This window comes from Nothoprocta perdicaria, unplaced genomic scaffold, assembly GCF_003342845.1.
Source record: "Nothoprocta perdicaria isolate Ctin4 unplaced genomic scaffold, notPer1 scaffold_222, whole genome shotgun sequence".
Taxonomy (NCBI): domain Eukaryota; kingdom Metazoa; phylum Chordata; class Aves; order Tinamiformes; family Tinamidae; genus Nothoprocta; species Nothoprocta perdicaria.
Genome location: NW_020455427.1, coordinates 208,886 through 228,748, shown reverse-complemented (window position 1 = coordinate 228,748; position 19,863 = coordinate 208,886).

Here is a 19,863-nt window from a genome sequence, read left to right as displayed (position 1 = left end):
ACAGTTCTTGCTCATGCTGGGTATGAGGCACTTCTTAGTAAAAGCCACGGAACTGCTCCATTCCAATGCAGAACTTCATCATGCTGAAGGTTTCAATCTGCCTGATTAAACAGGCATCTCGTTGAACACTCCACATGAAGCAAAAGATGTTTTAGAGGAATGAGTCACGGGCGTGACTAAGGGTGAAACAAAACTACTTCCCCACACGTTTCTTTTATCAACACATTATGAATAATTTCCTGCTTCTACTGTGTGATGATCCTGTGTTTGGACTCCTGACTGCCTCAAAGAAAAAACGGATCATGGAAGTAATGAGAAATTTAAGAAAATATAAATTGTGAAAGGAAAGAAAATCTTTCAAGTAGGAGATGTTTCAGCCTATGTCATAGCATCCTAAAAATGAAAGCCTTTCTACTTAAATTTAAAGGATAAAAATAGAAAGAACATGAATAATCCTTCAATGACAAGAAAATCAGTGGGTTGATCCACAAGGCCTCTCTTATTGTTCATTAGCACTTTATCATACCCATTTTCCCCTTCCCACATTTCATCTCAGAAAGAACAGGAATTCTGTTCGAACCTCAGAAATGCTGACATGAATCATAATAATCCTTTCCATGCTGATGATGCAAAGCTCTGTATCCCATCAGGGCAAGTGAGCTCTGTGCTGGTAGTAAAATCTGGCGGGTGCATGATCCATTGAAACCATAAACTCCACGAGACAGGGAAATACAGATGGGACTGTTTGCAAATGGAAAAAAAGAAGAAGTCTTAGCTCTGAACACTTCTGGAGCCCTCACTCACCCTCTATTATTCTACAATCTCTGCTTAAACAAGATTTTTTAAAGTAATATTTCAAAAGCCACTCTCATTCTCTGAAGAAATGAAGAACAACACTGGAGAAGGAAGAGAAACATGAAAAGGTAAAGTTGACATTTGTTTACAGACAAACAATTTTATCTGTACTGCTTTTAAGTACTGGTTTTAATCCCTACTATTAAATGTATCAAAGCATTTCTTCTAAGGGGGCCACGGGCAAAATAATTATGCTTTTGCCTCTTATGCCTTATCATTGATGGAGACAGAAGGGCCAATACATACCTCAGCTGTGATGCTGAAGTTGACAAAAGTGATGATGGACGTTATTCCCCCAAATCACTTGTCCTCCTCTTATATTTCCCTGCTAGTTTATATTCCTTCCACACGTACGACCAAGGGAAACATTCCTTCTTCGGCACCGTGTCCATTTCCTTGCTTTGCTGGCACCAAGCACTGTTTTTTGCTTGCTAACAGCCAGTTAAAGCCTAGCTGTGACACTGCCCTGTGCAGCCTGCAGTAGAGTCCCTGAGGGCCTAACTTCCACCAAGGGCTCTGGGTAGCAGCCCCTCTCTCGGCTCCGGTCTTCTCAAACCTGGAAGCGGGTCAATACCGGCTGCTGCAGATGCAGCAGGACCTGGACCTCAGGGCACTCCGCTCCTCCAAGTTGCTGGAAGGACGGGGCTAACTTTAAGTCTCTGCAGATGGTACTACAGGATCTCAAGCGGGCGCAACCTCCCAGAGCAGCTTCCTCTGGGAAAGAAGCTCTCAGCAGGGGTGTTTGTGCCAAGGACACCTTCACTCCAGGGCCCAGCACGGCCTTCCTCCTGCTTCAACTAGAGACAACAGCCATGAAGAGATTCTTGTAGTTTCACTGCCCCTTTTTAGCTTTTATTCTCTTCTCTGTGATTTGATCTTGTCTGAGGACCAAGTTATTTTTTTAGCAAAAAACCACCATCATTTCTAAAGGATTCAACATCTCACTTTCACTGGCTGAATTTGAGGCCTTACATCCCTCTCAACTTCAGTGTTTACTACGATTAAAAGGGTGTTTTTTCCATAACAATTGAAAATTTGTAAAGATTTTATACATGCATAAAGCATGACAAAAATAGGCAGTATACTACAATTCTTTCCATGTAAAAGCTGCAGAGTAGCATTATATTACTGTGTGTATTGTGCTGCCTGGCAAATTCCAAAGTTAAAGCCAGTCTCTGAATTTCCAGGGACAAAATCACAGAAAACAAGGTAAAGCCAGTCTGCTTGCTGAGACTTACTCTTCCCACCACCCCGAGCTCTATATTAGCTCCCCTGCCCTTAAGTTATGTTTATATTGCCAGACTCAGGAGTGCTTCTGGGCGCACACCTGTCCATGTGGCAGCCAAGCTCCACGTGAGAACCATGACCGAGTATTATTTGTCCTCAAAAAGGAAATCTGAAAACATGATTGGAAATGTGTGGGTCGTTACAGGCAATGATGTGGACAACTGGGATTTCAGTTCTGATTTCTAAGAATTAAGCAGAAATATGATTCCCCCTTATCCTTAAGCTCCCGCCTTGAGAAGCATGTTCCTCAGCTCCCCATTTGCATGAGGTTGGGTACACCACTTTTCCCCATGCTCTTTATCTGCCATGTCCACAAGGGCCTTTCCCTTTTAAGCGTTCACACACCTGGAGACCTTGATCCAAGGTCACAAGTCAGGGACCAGTGAGACCTCGCAGGAGTTCCTCTCCTGGACAAGTGTTTTGGAGATATAGGTTTCACACTGTGAGCAACTCAAGACAGGAGGGCTCTCCTGACAACGTGCACGTATACAGAGGATTGCTGCTATCATCTAACAGTACAAACTAACCCATACCTGCTTATTTCAGTCTAAGATAGAAAAAAGCATTGCCAAAAATTGTGTGAAAAAATCCAGAAAACAGGGGATATTCAGGTATTTCATCATCTATATTTATCATTAATTAGGAAGAAATAATGTTACCAAAAGGTAACAGGCAAAGGTAAATAAACATGATTTTAAAGATGTCAACATCACTTCAAAATCATCCACTTTTAATAAATGTGTCACTTCCAAAGAATAGCTTAAGTCATAATTTTGAAATGAAATATCTTAGTTCAAACTGAAATTGGAATAAAATAACACTGGGCAAGAGAGGCATTATCTCCAAACATCCCATAAAAGACCACATTTTGCTTCAGCAGAGCAAAGAAGCTGCTACAGAACTGCATATTTGAGAAGAACGATCTTTTGGTCCTTCTTTTCTGATTATCACAAATTTCCTCAGAAAAGTCTTGGTTTCTACATAAACAAAGCTGGACTACATAAAGCATGTTATGTTTGGTCCTTGACTGAACGCTGTTGACCTCATATATATGCTGGGAAATAATGTGAGTTCAAGGCACCCCAAAGAAAAAGATGAGATTTTTCACAGTGACAAATGCCAAGAGTTTTACTTAACAGCTTAAAGCTGCAATAAGACACACAAGCAAAGAAAACAGCACAGTGCAATACTGATGAGACAGGGAAGTTTCAGGTGCTACAATGACATTTGCAGGTGTGCAAATGATGAACAGACAGCTACAGCCTGAAAATAAAAAAAAAAAAAAAAGGGAAAAATGGAAGAAAAAGACCTCCCTATGGGGTGCAGACTGACTGTTTCAGAGAAAACTGAATGGGAAAGTTACTCAGTAAGCTAAAAATCTTGCCTAATTTCAGCACCTAAACTTCAAGAAGAGTTTGGGCAGCTGCAGCTGGAAACTGCTTAATGAGCCAAAATTTAAGAGCAATTTACGTAATGCAATAGGAATGTTGTACTATCTATTGCTGTCTTAATAATACAAACTGTCTTACTACAGGATAAACAGACATCATGTCTTTCTTAAACAAGGTAAAATTAGTGCTACCCAACACACAGGAAATCTCTTCCATCTTGTTTCTCAGAAAAGACCCTACCTATCTGTGCTGTACTTCTGAAACTTCCTTATCCTTATCCTGCAGTGTCCACTAACCAGAGCCAAAGCTAAAATCACTTGTTCCCAGCAGCAATTACTCGTATGTACTGGACAGCAACTCACACTCTTATTCTGGTTTAGCACACACCATCTCATCTGCACAAATGACAGTGCACATGATCCTCAGGCCTGTCCAAAAACTAGGATTAAATGATGTCCCTACAAGGCATTCTCCTAGTTTTGACGACACAACAAACCCCAGCCATTCTAGAAGGACGTGAAGGTCTAATTCAGCGTCCTACAAAACAGTGGTCAGCTACCAGCAGGACCACAGGAGTTTGCTCCCGCACGCTTGTCTTGGGAACAGCTTGCCACAGTTCTAGCTGAGCTGAATTTAGTCCATGAAGGAGAGTGCAGTGTCAAAAAGCTACTGAATTAGTTATAGTAGTGTGTCTGTGGGAAAAGAGCAATTCATATTCAAGTCAGAATGCCTTTGGCACCAAGTCTGCAGCCAAACTCCACCTAAAACCTCAAGGTTACTCAACACTGTATTTGCAAAAACCTACATGATTGCCCAAGCTTGCTGCATTTTGAGAAGCTGCAGGGAACATCTAAAATCCCTGTGCTCCAAATGTTTCTTGAAATTTGCCAGCAGCTCTATAATCACACAGGCCGTGTAACTTGTCTTCCTAGCCAGACCATGATGAGGTTGAATTTTCAAGTTCTCAAGCCTGAAATGAAGAAGTGGGCATTTATATGGAGACAGATTTAGTAATACCCTGCGTATAATAATAAATTAATCTAAGTAGCCCAAATTCAGATGAATGGACTACTTAGGCAAATGCATAATGCTCTAAGTGGGTAAAATCTGCAAAATCTGGAACTTCAGGAAGAGATTTTCTGAAAACAGATGTTTTGGACAGCAGAAGGACACCAATTTCTTCCAGTCATGAAGACAGAGTTATTTATAGGTTAATGAATACAAGACTCAGTTTCCTCAGACAAACAGTTGAAGGTGAAAAAAAAATGAGACTTACGAGCAAGAGACTGAGACTATGTTCAGCAGAGTGCCCCTGTTCCCTTCAGTGGGCTGCAGGGGCAGTGAAATGAGCCCGTGTGGGGGGTTAGTGTCTGCAGGCAGGCAGGAGGCCGTGATGGCAGCAGCGGTCCCAGGGCTTTCCCTCCAGGCAGCAGAGAGGAGGGCAGCCGAGCAGCACAAGGAAGCTCACTTGGGAAATGCCAACCGCAGGGGCCTGGCTCACAGGACTACGGATGCAGGCAGCATCGAGGACTAGATCCTAACTCAGTCTCCAGATCAAATCTTAAGATCATCACCCAAACTCCATTTTTGATTAAATACCCAGTGTCAGAAGGAGAAAGATAAAAGTATTATTTGTAAGACAGAGCAGGGCCCAAACTGCTTCCAAGAGCATGCACAGCCACACAGTGCCTGTTTCCACTAGAAGCCACAATGAGAGCTGCCTCATTTTTTTTGAGACATCTACCTTTTGGGCAGATAAGAAATTCTATTCTTCATACGGTCTGATATTGTATGTGATTGCCAACAGATTTCTCTACCAGACAACAAAAGACCACCCCAAATGTTGATGCTATTTCAAGCTGCTCTGAGAAACCAGGCAAGATTAAGAACAGGAAGGTCTCAGACAAAAATTAAAATGCTTGAGTGAATAGAGTTCATTTGGAGTAATCTACAAGGGGCAGTAAGTAAAACTGGCTTATACTGAAAGGGTTTATATTATTTTTGTTTTAAATTAAGGCACATAATTAGTGAAGACTACTGAATTAAAAGGCTCACCAATACTTTAATTTCTAAGACAAAAACCTCTAGCTAGTTTTCATATTACAAGCACAAAAGGAAACAAATTCCAGGGACAATGGCCAGACTTAAGTGCATTCCTCCCAGCTTCAAAGTCAGCTTGCATACTGGCTGCAGGGAAAGGCTGCGAAACTATTTACTGGGCTCATGGCCACAAGCAGTCTCCTCTCACATGCGGAGCTCATGGCCACAGTGCTATGCAACCACCTTCTCTCCTATTGCCTTGGGGTTTCTTGCAGGGACTAATTTCATGCAGCAAAGCACTTCACAACTTCAGCCACGCTGCTCCTCGCACCAAATTCCAGAACTAGAGTTCCCATCTTGCACTGGGTGAGTCACAGAGGCCTGGGGATTCTGCTTTCCACACAAATCCCACTGGAAATATTTCATGATTTGTCTTCTAAAACCTGTGCCTATCCCAAGATCTGCAGAGAGCAAATCTGCCCGGAATCATCCTGGGAATGTCCACGGACCGCATTTTCTATTCCCCACACAGCACGCTTCTCTCCTGAACTGTTATAGTGGGATGCCCCAGAGCGCTGCAACTCCAGCCCCTTACCACCACAGATTGCAAAAAGTAAGTAGGGAAGGGAATGGAGGGAAAGGGAAAGGAGGGAAAGGGAAAGGAGGGAAAGGGAAGGCAAGGAAGAAAGGATGGGATTTTGGTTCAAGCAGCAGCTTTTTCCTAGAGAGACTGCAGAGGCTTCTCCCACATCAGAAGGAATCATGAAGCAGATGCTGCCAGTGATGTTTCCTATCTGGAGGCTGAACAAGGACATATCCTGCTGCTTTATCATCTTCCACTTTCTGTAAGGGGCACAGCTGCTGCATGTATTTTCTTTTGGAAGATAAGTCAATTCTTTTAATTCTGTACAAGAAACTGTCCACATAATGGGCTGTAATTGTTCGGGTGTTTTTCCTCAAACATGGGTCATATTCAGCAGAGCAAAAATAAAGTATTCGGAGAAAAGAAAAACACTGAAAGGGCATTCAAGAGATCTAAGCTCATTCCCTGCTGTGATTCCATGTAAACTCAGACAAATGATTTAAGCCTTTGCTCTCAGCAATTCCAGCATCCTGAGTTACTTTTTGATCCGAGTCCGACAGAGTTTATTGCCCACACTATGACTCCATACAGTTTCTGAACTGCAGACAGACATACAGGACATTGCTCAGAGAGTCTTTTTCTATTTTGATTTCTACTAAAATCTATCTTACTTAAGTTGAACTCCGCTTTCTCTTTAGAGACTTTCCTTGGTTCTGAATGTGGCCGCTCTTACAGCGAGAGCTTAATTTCATTTTGGAGATACAGGTGCTCCAGATGCTCCTGAAAATGGTAACTTAAGATTATTTAGGTTGCAAGGGGAGGAAATTACCTACTTGAAGTATATACTTTCCCTGTGCTGCTTTTATTACTGAACTTTTTCCATAAAACATCTGAAAAAAAAGAAGTTGCTTAATTTTTACTTTCCAATCACACTTCCAATTTATATAAATGAAGAAAATGCATAATTTAGCATTTAAATGAGAACATTTAAATAGTTAAAATAAGTATTCTTTCTGGAAGCAATTTGTTACAAATATCTTTGAAATATCCATAACTTGAAAAACTATTTTATTTCCAGTACAGTGTCTTCCACTGAGGGAAGCAAGGGGGTCTTTGTCGTACAGTAAATCACTTGCCAACTGAGAGGAAGCCAGATGTTCAGAAAGCATCTCTGCTGCTGAAGTTTTTAAGGGATATTTTAGTTACATACTGAAATTAGCAATTAGTATTCAGTAAGTTGCTCTTCAAACACCAGTAGTGCAAGTGTATTTACTCTAAAAATTATTCATGTACAAGCGAAAGAGGTGGAAAAATATGAACTAATCCCTAGTGCTGCAGAAAAGAAATTCTGTTAGTTAAAGCTTTAATTAGCACTTAGAAGCCATTTAATGTATGTGGCCTCAAAACCTCATCCATCGCTCTCTTTATCACTGTTACCACTCATTCAAAAAGTGGGCATCACCAAAGAGGTTTGGAGAAATCATAGGGGCCCACCTGATTTTTTTCTGAGGAGCACCAGGCACCTGCAGCACTAAACGCCCCAGGGCTATGAGTCTGTCAGCAGGGATTACTTTGGAAAATCCAGTCCAACAAAGACAACTTAGGCTAATCCACTGCAAGTAAGATGGGGTTTGCTCTGATTCTTTGGATTCTGAGAACTGTAAAATAAGATCTTAATTCAATCTTCACAAAAAATTAAAATACCTCCAGCAACTCTTGAAGTTCATGAAATCGGATTATTTCAAAAGTTGCCTTTTGAAAAAACATGTATTTCAGTAACTGTCATTAACCGTCAGAAACTGAATTTTACCTCATAGCTTGAAACATTTCAGACAAATATACTATGTTGTCCCACTGATACTTTAGAAGGGATTAAAATTTACAGAGAAAAAACATACAACAGAGACATAAAAAGACGGATTTTACAGAGGAAAAAAAGACATATTTTACAGAGGTCTTCAAAACCCGCCTGGATGCCACCCTGTGCCACATGCTCTAGGTGTCCCTGCTTGAGCGGGAAGGTGGGACTAGATGATCTCTAGAGGTCCCTCCCAACCTTGAATATTCTGTGATTCTGTGAAAACAGGCTTCTGCGATCTACTAAAAGGGCTGTGAGTAAAGACAAGCATTTCAAATACATCTGATGTACACAGATTTTTGGCAAAACACAAGCGTGTACCAAGACTAGAAGGCATAGTAAGTAAAGACTCTCTCTATATTACATATATATACATACAATATACTAAAATAACATACACAAAGAGGTTTACATATTGTTTCTTTTCTATTAAGAAATGGGCAAATCTAGTGGCAAGATTGAAAGTGCCATAAACTTGTTTATTTAGTCAAAATTAAAATGATAAAAGAATTACAGAGCATCTTCAGGATATTAGTGATGGGCCAACACAGGCATACACTTTTTAAATGTATTTTTAGTGCTAAACTCTAATGTGCAACAGAAGAACCAGATTCAACTACTCATACATCAGAAACACTTATGCATTTGGCAGTTTCTGGCAAACATAATGTAATAGGAAATAATGTCAGAAAATCTTTGTTTATAGCTGAGAAATATTTATTTAAACAGAGATTACCTCCAAGAAGGCATCTACAACAATAAAACTCCTGTATGAAACAACAAAAAGTTTTTAAAAATGAAGATGAAAAATAAAGAACAAAAAAGTCCTATGAGAAGAGCACATTAATATGATTAATCTGAAATGAAAATATTGTGTGGGTAATTGAACTGTTAAAAAGAACAAGGAGAATGACAGAGGAGGATAAAGTAGTTGAGTAAATGATATCCAACACAATTAAGTCAATTAAAAATGACAGAAGGAAATTCTTCTATTAAACAATGAACAATCAGACTTTGAATCTCATCAGCGCTTTTAAACATTTCAACTACAAGTATGAGGAAGTCACTGACAAGCTGAAGTTCCCTAGACCAGCTACACGAGTGGGTGAATCCAGTACGGGTCAGAGCCGCAGACGCCCTTGCAGGAGGCTCCAGATGAAGCGCTCAGCACTGGTGCACCGCAGGGCCCTGAGGACGGACACGCGGCGAGAGCCGGCAGAAACCCGGTAGCGCTGTGCCTGGGGCAGCTGATGGGAAAAGCAGCAGGGAAGGATCAAAACGGCTCAAGGTTACAAAAAACAAATATTGTAAAAGAGGTGAAAACTCAATCTCAGTTTGCTAGGGCTAAATCTGATGATTTAGCTACAAACCTGGAGACCCTTGAAATGGATCACATGGAAGACACGCATCACTTGTGCACTCTTCTCATCTCGTCATCCTCATGCTCTGTGGTCTTGTTTTGAAAAGTACAGTTTTAGACTGAAGTAAAGCTTTTATTTTTAATTGCTCTAGTTTGAAAATTGGGACACACAAGAGATGGAGAAAACAAATGAAGCAGGAGCAAAGCTGGAACTTGACACTTGGCCAGTTTGACAATTCGGAGACACAACTGTGTATCTTAGGTACCAGCTTAACAGAGCTGAATTCTTTTCCTCCTCTCTTACCTCTACTTTATTCCTAACTTGAAATTCATTACTAAGGCAAGAAACAAAACAGTCTGACAAAAACAAAACATGTTTTACTTTTCCTGGAAGGGATTTCTGGGCCATTCATGAGGAAGAAGATTCATATATCTGGGTATTAACTCAGGAAGGGTCTTTTTGAAGCGAATTCTGAGAATAATGCCACTGAAGCCTTGGGTCACTCTGCCAAAGGGGTGCCTTAGCCTTCTTTTTCTGTAATATGCCATTCCTTGTATTGGTGTTCTTTTTTAAAAAGATTGTCATATGCTTGTTACATACACAGTATTTATATGCCTGGTAAAATATCAAGATAAATGGTCCTAAACTTTATTTCTATTTCTGTTATACTAGAGCTATAGCATCTCTACCAAACTCTTTGAACACTGTGTTTGGAATGAACATTTTCCTTGAACTTTTATTTCTATTTCTACTATTTATATTCTTGTAAGATAATAGCCACTTAGAAAAGAAAAAAAATAGCTGCTCACAGCCGGTGAAGAAGAAAATACTGGAACCTAGAAAGTAGGTTGTTATCATGTGTGAGAATATAAATGTTACTAAAATGGTTATCTGAAAGCATGTCTTACAGAAAAAAAAAAGGAATTAGATCTCAAGAAACCTCTTCCTAAATATTAACTCTTCTCAAATTTTGTTTAATAATGGGAAAAATCTAATAGAGCAAACTGGTTTTAACCATCTTGTGATATCTTCAAGTGGCTGGCAGAGGTTGAACTGGTCTGCACAGTAAGACCTGCCTCATCAAAGCTCTGAGCCTTTGAGCTCCGAGCTCTGAGCTCAGTCTAGTGGCTCCTGGACTGTTGATTCTTTGGCTGGGATCCTTGCCCAAACCCTTTCTTCCAGACAGTTCTGCCATCTCTGGCTAAGAAATGGAAAGAGGAGAAGAGCAGCAAGAGAACAGAGCAGAAAATATTCAGTGGTGGCACAATGCTCTGAGAATGAACATGCCTTACACCTGCTGAAGAGGTAGGGTATGTCCTAGCGAACCACAAAGAAACAGTTCTACATATTGCAGGCTGGAAATGAAAAGAGTGAGGTTCCAGGTAGTCTGATACTCACGGCAGTCAGGATGGTCCAAGTCCTTGCTGTTTTAAGATGAAAAAAAAAAAAAAAAAAAAAAAAAAACTGCTTTTAAAATGCAAGAGGGAAAAGAATAAAAAAAAAAAAAAAAAACAAAAAAAACCCCAAAACCACCAGGGGGAACATATGTTTCCTGCTGTGTACGTTACTGCAAAATAATAGAAACTAAGAAGTACAATCATGTCAGACCAACCGCTGCTTTTCCATAGAGCAGTGCACAATCTGCAGTGATTAGAATCTGATTTTAAGAGTAATGAACAGAGAGATTTTTATATATACATGTGTACAGAACTACGGAATATGGAGCTGTGAAATAGTTAAGTAAAGATCTTAAACGTTATGTCATTATTCTCAACATTATCTTTCTGAAGTCCTGTAATAGTATTTACTGTGGTATTTTCCTGTGATTTCAGCTGTTAGAGGGTCCTTTGTAGTTTAAGTAAAGAAGAGTGGTTTTAGCCATGGGTGACCTCCCACTTCCAAACAAAACTTAATCCACAATGCAGTATTTTTTTTTTCCTTTTTACCTTTCATTCACTGCTTTGTACATGTTGATTAATGCAGGCCTTGGGAATGATGGACCTGATACAAATACAATCTCTGAAGTGAAGAAATGAACTTTTAAAGGATTTGCCCCTCTTGCCTCTCTCTGCTGCCTGAAATAACCGCCTTCAAAAAGTTGCAATTCTGGAACATGATTTTCTATTTGCCTCCCAATTGATTTACATTTCCCAAGTATACTTCTTAAAACAATTACAGTTAGTCCTACAACGGATGTTTTCAAGTTTATATAGCATATGTAGCATCAGAAGAAAACTTCTGAATGAGCAGGCAACAAGAAATCGTGTGGAACGAGCCCTCTACCTGTCCTGCCTTTTCTGCTACACAGCAGCACTCGTGTATCAGCCTTGGGAAGCTGTGCAAGCCAATTCTCAGGCCCAGAAATGAAAAGGTCATAAATACCTGATTAGCACTCTAATCTCTTCCATAACCACCGTGCAGCTACCGCTGAATTACTACAGCTGTGGATGCCTGTTGCGAGTGTTCAGCTGCTTTGCATGCACAGGCTTGGTGGCTGAGACTGCACAGGACGGGCAGTGCCTTCCCGCTAAGGAGCACTGGGTGCCTTCTCCTCACGTGCCTGAGGAAAAGGAGGGCAAGGGAAGGGGGCCAGTGCTCTGGCCTGAAACATGTTGCCTAGCATGGAATAACTCCATCTATATCTCGCAAATTTCTGTTTAAAAAAATAAGTATGCCATAAAATAAGGCAAAATATCTAGCTAAAACAGCACATAAAAATCTGGGAAATAATTATTCCTAAGTAGATCCAGGGTGATATACAGCTAAACATAAGGCACCAGTAGGAAGAAGATGGCTAAAGCCATAGGCTGAGTTGTTTAAAAGCAGTGTCAGGGGGCTCTATTTCCCATGCTGGTTACTGTTGCTAAAACCATCAAGTCCTGGGCACAAGCAGTTAGCAATTAATACTGCTCATCTTCCTTGTTCTCTTTATCTCTCGCACCTTCAGTAAAGTTCTGTTTTGTTGAACAGTACGATTTCGTATTTGTGAGATAGGAATAAATTGTTTAGTGACATTTTCCCAGGTTTGTGAGCGATTCAGCTGGTATTTATCACTGAACAGTAAAAACTGAAGCTGGTAAATCAGCTGCTGCAGCTGATTTACACTTCGCAAAAGGGCTACTAACTCAGGTGTTTTCAGGTAGCCACTTCATGAAGATTCCTTTGTTACAACTACTGAACGCGTGACCTGGCCATGTCTTAGCAGCCGGAAAAGGTCAGCCAAGAGCAACATCCTCTGGAGCACCACAGTCGCCCTTGGGACAGGTTTCTACAGTGCAAAGAGCTAGTGAATGTGCTTCCTCCATGGCTTGTTCCCCTAGGAAGCAGCTAAGGGCACTGAATCTGGTAAAGGCACCCGTGTCATTTGATTATCCAGCGCCTGTTTCTTTCCCTAACTGCTGCATTCTGCTCCTGCAAAGTCCAGGCAGCGGATTCTGTCATTTAGGGAGCAGCTGAGGTGGCACTGGCACAGGCAGCCACGTTGCTGCATGGCTGCTGTGCGCAGCATCCCTCACCCGCCCATTTCCTAAAGAGCTGTGGCCAAGCCCTGACCAGCCCCACAGCACCCAGCATCCTGCTCCTGCCCACAGGAGCTGATGGACAGGCCGGAGCTGAATGGCCTTCCTGAGACTCGGGCAAAGCCACCGACTGCCCACAGGAAGTTACAGCTCCCTCTGTAACTTCCAAGAAGGCTGAAATTTGGCTCAGGTCCAAAGAGAGAAGGCATCTAAGGCAATTATAACTCCTCTTGTAACTAGATTTTCTCCCCCCTCTTGCCTGTTTCTGTGATCTTCAGTAAAATGCAGTTCAGTCCAAGTTCTTTCAAACAAGCATCTTGCATGTCAGCAGCTAGCGAGGGAGAGGGCTGCTGCACATGTGCAACAGAACACTTAGTTTCAATTAGCTTTGATCAAAAGCTCCAAGATACACTTTCATGAGACTGGAAGTGTAAAGTTTCCATCTGCCTAATAACAATTCGGTGTAAATGGCAGACGTGGAAGGAGAAGCCACTATCTACTAAATGTGTCATCATCATCCCTGTTATTCAATCTACAATAGATTCCTTTTAACGCTACCAAAGATGCAATCAGCACTTCTTTGTATTCAGTGTTAGAAGAGCCGGTGTCTGAATGCAGCAGACAGTTTTAAGCTAAAGAAGGGCTTCCAAAAGAATAATTCTTTGGCTTCGTCATGTTTTCTTTAGCAATCTGCCAACAAATGTTACATCAGATTTGTTATTTCCTTATGGCCAAGTCCAATCTGAGTTGACATTTAAAGGATTTTTTTCATTGCCTTTAATTCCACAGAATGGAATTTCAAGAGAATTTCAAGAGCGGGATCTTTCACTATAAGGCTGAAACCAGTATCTGAGGTGACAAGGACATTCTCAGAGAAACACAGTATCATAAGAATATTTTCTACACAACCTCCCCAAAGACTGAACAGATGAAATAAAACCAATATTGTTCATAATATTTTGTACTCAGTGCTATTATCAAAAAAATTTCTTCTCCTGAGAAGTTTTTTTAAAATGTATAGGAAGATCAGAGCCTTAGACTACAAACATCCCCGCCAATCCTGCTAAGCCCTTTCCTCATTATTTGCTGTACCTGATTAGCTAATTAAACAATTCATCCTTCTAAGATGAGCAGCACTCATTCTTCACCTGGAATAGATTAATAGAGAATAGATAAAAAGACTCAACCAAGCAATTCAGGCCACAGTTTAATCACGGAGTGTCACTTTTTCCTTTGCTCTGAAGATGGCTATCAGTATGTTATTATTTTCTTGAGTTTGCTTTTCAAAACCATTTACCAGATGTTTTGTTTAAATAGTTATTTGACAGTGGCCTTGTAATAAGCAGTTTGACTACTTAATATCTGAAACTGTTTGCTGTGACTGAGCACCTGCATTAGAAAGACACCCCTATTTAAGAACCGCGCTTACTCCTAGATGCATGCTTGAATTCCAGCTAAAAAGAGTCAATTATCTGTGCTTAACTAAGTGAGAATTTTGCACAAAGCAGCCATGACTTCTCCTTTTGTAGAATGTTTCAGTAGATACTACTTCCCATGAAGTAATGTTATTAGGATTTTTGATGGATTTTGCTCTATGACAGAAGAGGATCCCTGCTCTCAGGGGCAGCACTCTCAAAGCAGCTCTCAAATCAACTCTCATAGTGCTGCTGAACAGTGGAAACGCAACAGCCACCAACTACCCGTCCAAACGGGGACCATCACATGCAGGGAGCTACCAGCAGAAACCCTAACACAAGCTGCCAACATGAATACAGAGTATCCTACTTTTTTTCCTTAAACATTCAAAAATACTTCATAGATTCCCAGTGACGTGCTGGAGACAAAAAGCTGTGCAGGGATCCTTTGTGCGCTGGCTTTGGGCTGCGAGATCTGGTGGTTACGTCTGAGGATGCCTGGCATGACCACCCGTGCACAAGGGGGTATCCATCCCCCTCACCTGACACGCCAGCTCTGGCGTGGGCAACGTCACCACCTCCAGCTCCGCCACTACTCTTGGTTATTGGTCTTCACTGATTCATGCATGTTACAGGGTTAGACAAAACAACAGCTCTGTTGTTTCATAAAAAAAAAAAAAAAAAGAAAAACATGATCGAGTTAATGTTTTAACTGGGTTCAATTTCTGCACTGCTAGTCATTACAGCAGGGCTGTTCCAGGGCACAGCATTCGAAGATCTGGCCTATACAGAGCTTGTGTTGCTGGTAGTTTTTTTTTTCCTTTTTGAATTGTGCAGCAAATACAAGGCACGTACGAGAACAGGCCGTGTACTCCCAGACAGAGGCAAGCAGCAAAAGCATAGCTCTCAGGAGCAAAAACTGCAGCAATGTTTACCAGTAAAACCTAAGCCAGACACTTATTTTTCCAACTTGTTACACGATGAATCACGTCCTTGAAAATGGTTACTTATGGGGCCTCAGCTCTTATGACAAGAGCGTGTCAGCATGGGAAGGGAGGCACAGGCCGGAATCACCAGCAGCTCCACAAGCGACGGCGCTGCCCACTGGGCAGCACGAGGCAGGGCCACGGGGTAGGACGTGGCCTGGCGAGCAGCCTCCCCAGCCCACACAGCATTCAGATACCGGCTTGCCTATGTTGTCCACAAACTAAATCCAAGGAAGCGCCACAATCTCGCAGCCTGGTGCTACTCAGAAATAAGAAAGGGTGGATATTCTCTCAGAAAATTCTCTGCCTCACTATGCGCCAGGTAATGATGTCCCCTGCTTAGAGAGCGTGATACCTTGGCCTTGCCATGGTGTTAGCCATGCCATGCTCTCCTCTGCCCTGCCCAGTGCTCATAAAACACAGCTGCAGACAAACATACATTTGGAATGTAAACAACACCAACAGTATTAAAACATCAAGTCTTCACAAACCACGCGTGTCTTTGGGAAGTGTTTGCTGAAAAACAGCTTTGTCCAACAACTTTAGGCAAATAACTTAGCCTTAAAGCCTGCTTCTTTGTAATCCATAAAGGGATTAGTCAGTTTATTCTTTGCATGCGCCAACCTCAACCTGAGGACTACCCTGCAAGCGTGGAGCTTCAGCATGAAGTCACGGTAGAGTCACATTTTCCACTGACTTCAAAACACTTAATTGGGGCTATCAAGATTATGGATCAGAAGTATCCTTATGAAGCCCATCATGGAGAGCTGACTGTTATCTTTCAAATGTCCTCAAATTATGCATTAAGTCATCTTCCATTATTCATTAGGCAGCTCCTCTGCAGCTCTGCTAGGATAGGAGTTCTCCTTGACAGGAAGTTTCTTACACGATCGGTTTTCAAGATAGCGCGTCGGTCTGCAGTCCTGAGGGTTTTCATCAACTTGAGTAATAGACACATGGAGAAACCTGGGCTTGACTAGTCTAGTGTCCTTAAAGAATGCTGGAAACCTCTTCGCAGGTTTGGATGTAGTTTTGATAAGGAAAGACCATAACGCACAGATGTATCACACGGCCGTGGGGTCCTGCTTTGCCATCAACTATTACTCTGGTTCTCTTCTGCTCCCTATTCTCTTTCCCATCCTACCACAGACATGACCTTCAGGCAGCAGCTACCCAGAGACCAGCTGGGCTCCAGCTTCCTTAGATGCTTTCAAAAGAACCAGTAAAGATCTGACTGTTGCTTTACGCCAAAAAAGACTTAAGATATGTAATATATATTTATATTTACTGATTTTTGTGGATATTGTGAGGGTTAATTCATAATTACTACACAGATACAATGAAAAGATAGCTTTACAAATACATAAAAGGATTACAGACTGGTATAACCTCACTAATGCATCTGAGTCAAGTGATTTCTGTGTTTAAATTGGTGGTGCCTTAGTTGCTAGCCCATTACTGTCAGTGCTTTAAGTAATAAAATAATACTGTACATCCTAAAAATCAATGCCAGGTTACAAGGAAAGAATATCACTGCCTGTGAAATACTGCAGTCTAATCACATTATGTACATGGTTGATTTCGACAATCCTGGGGGTTCAGGAGAAAAGTTTAAATGCCTCTTCCTCTGCTAAATGTCCCTTTTATTAGGCACAATATACAGTGAGTGAGCAAAGTAAAATGTTTTGTTTCCCTTAAAATTTCAAGCAGAGGAGGTGGACTTCCGTAGCTGGTAAGCAGCTGCATTTACAGAGTCTTTTAAAATTCTCTTTACAAAGGTGGAGAAAATCCACCGACTGTTTGGAGCTGAACAGTGAGCTTCGTAAAGGCTTGAACACAGCAGGGAAGGGCAATCCCTACAGAAGGGAGCTCCTACTTGCTGGTTGTGTTCAAGCAATGTGAATGCTACAACAACCAAGAGGCTGGCTCAAGGCAGAACTCGAGATTAAACCAGAGTCTTCCGTCCTAGTACCGAGCTGACCATCTGCTCCCATCTTGGGATCTTCTCCTGAGCCCTACTGCTGTCATCTTAAGCTCCGATGAAACTCCAACCTGAATGTGGCACGTGAAGTTCAGGCCTAGGTCTGAGAGGTTCTGAATGGTTTTGTTGCCTTATCTCCCTCCCTGTTCTTCTCCTCTCCTCTCCTTTCCTTTTAGGAGAAGTTTAGGAGAAGTCTTCTTGCTGTTGGTTGTTAGCCATATCCAAATATCCCAAGCATTCAGATTATTCTCTCTAGCAGTTAGACTGTATTTCTTTTAAAAGGTCAACACCTGATGTTTTGTAACAGATGGAATATAGAAAAAGATAAAGATGCTATTACAAAAATATTATTATAGAAGCAAGCCCTCTTACCTAATTTTCCAGTTTTTATTATGACTTTTTCTCTGAAGAGAACGGCCTAGTTTGGACTGAAGGGCTTGGAAATTACACTCATCTTTTTTTATAATATTACAACAGTGTCCTTTTAGATATGAGTATAAAGCTGAAATGCATCTTGGTAATGTGAAAAAGGAATATTATAGCTGAGCACTTGAAATTTCTATTATTTTTTAAAAAGCTAGATCCTAGTAAAGGTATCTTAAATCTTTTAAAAAACACTAGCACAACACTTTTATCATCTTCAAGACTGAGAAGGAAAGATTGGGGACCACAAAGATTTTTTCACAAACATGAGCTGCATTTTCATCAGAAAAGCATCTACAGACGCATGGACGCTTCAGCCAGGAGAGCGCGCGTGCAAGCGCTCGCCTCGTGAAGCGCTGCCCCACGTTCCACTCAAAAGCCACAACGTGAAAACTACAGACGAAATAAAGACCAAGGGAAAAGCAGAACGGAGATTTAAACATTGACAGCTCTGTTTACGTAGATGGGAACACAGCATGCAAGTGTTCATCTACCAGTGATGGAAACTGAAATAGCTGGCAAAGAATAACCATCGAGGTATGGGTACAATACTTAGTTATGGGCACTGAAATGACTCAATAAAAATAACATAAAACAACAGGCTTCCGGGAGGCTATAAAATGAACAATATGCCAAAAAATGATAACAAAGTGAATTAGAGATGTAACAGCTGTTGCAACTGAAGATAAATACCAAGGAGTTTTATGCATGTGTACGTCAAAATATCATTATGCCAAAGCTGACAAAGCACAGGCCTAACTTTGCCAACAGCAGGCCATTTGATTTTAGAGAGGACAACTCTGAGATGTGACACTCTAACACTGTGAATCTTTAAGAGTTAATTTGAAAAAAAACCTTAATGCACAAAAAGCTAAAGCAAAGTAAGAGACATAAAGCATAAATTCAGATTTCTAAACAGTGGGGAAAACAAACAAAGCAACAAAACCCTGTGAGAAACAGCTCGCCTGCAGGGTGCTGGCGCCTTAAATGCACCCCAGTAAGTGAACAGGAAAAACACACCACAAGTGGCAGAAATCAAAGCCTGGCTGAACAGGGTTTCAGATGTCAGTATTAATGGAGGGAAAGGACAGACCTGCAATCAAGTCTGGAAATTGCAACATTCACTCTGTGCGATGGAGGGGCATTACAATCCCGGTTGGAAATGCTTACTACCTCTGCTGTCCAAGAGCCATAGGAAAGGCTTGCTCACAGGGTTGGGATTTTTTACATCAGACTCAGTATATCATTTAGTAATTTAATGAAAAACCTTTGGCTAAATCAATACTAAATGCATTCAGACAGATTTCATCTCTTCACTGCAAAGTGAGTTTTATTGTTGACTGTTAATTTACCAGAAATGAACAGTAAGATTTGTAAGCCTATTACCAAGAAAATAAATATGATCCGAAAAAATCTTAATGGTCCGGACTTCTCAATAGCTTTAAAAATCTAAAAAGAAAAATATGTATCAGCAGTCATGGATTAAAAAAAAAAAAAAACTTTGTGCCTAGCAATGACCTTAGCACAGTGGCACAAAAGTGGAAAAAACGCATTAAAAAGGCAAAGGAATGAAGTGTCTTGACATTTCAGGAACACTGGATCCGATTCCACTGAGAGCACAATGTTAAAAAGAATTCCATTTGTTTAGATCTGTGCTGACTTCAGCAGAACCTAATTTGAAAGGGAAATTAGCATTCTGAGCAGAAGGGAGATAAGCAGGAGGTGGATGAAAATGAAAGAAATTATCCAAATCAGGAAACGTATTAGAAAATGAGCAGCTAACGATTTCCTATCTTGTACCAAATCAGTAGCGACTGTCACCTGTGAGAGCAGTGCTCAGGGAGGAGGAGACCTCGCAGCTCTGTCTTGCAGAGCGCCCTGCTGCAAACGGGGCCCGTGAGAGCTGCCCTCTGTGCCGCACGCGCCCAGCGCCCACAGGAAAGGAGGCCCAGGGCAGCACGGGCAGGAGCTCCTGGCTGGCACGAGCAGGAAGCCTCTTGAATTCCCAACGCTGAAAGCCCACGTGCGCTGCTCTCAGTGCACTGTGCCCTGTTCTTTACCCTGTCGGGACGAGAGAGGATCATGGAACAACAGAGGAATGATCCCTGTGTTTAGAGCCCCCCTGTAATGGAAGAAAACTGTCACTTGGGAGCATTGTTTCCACT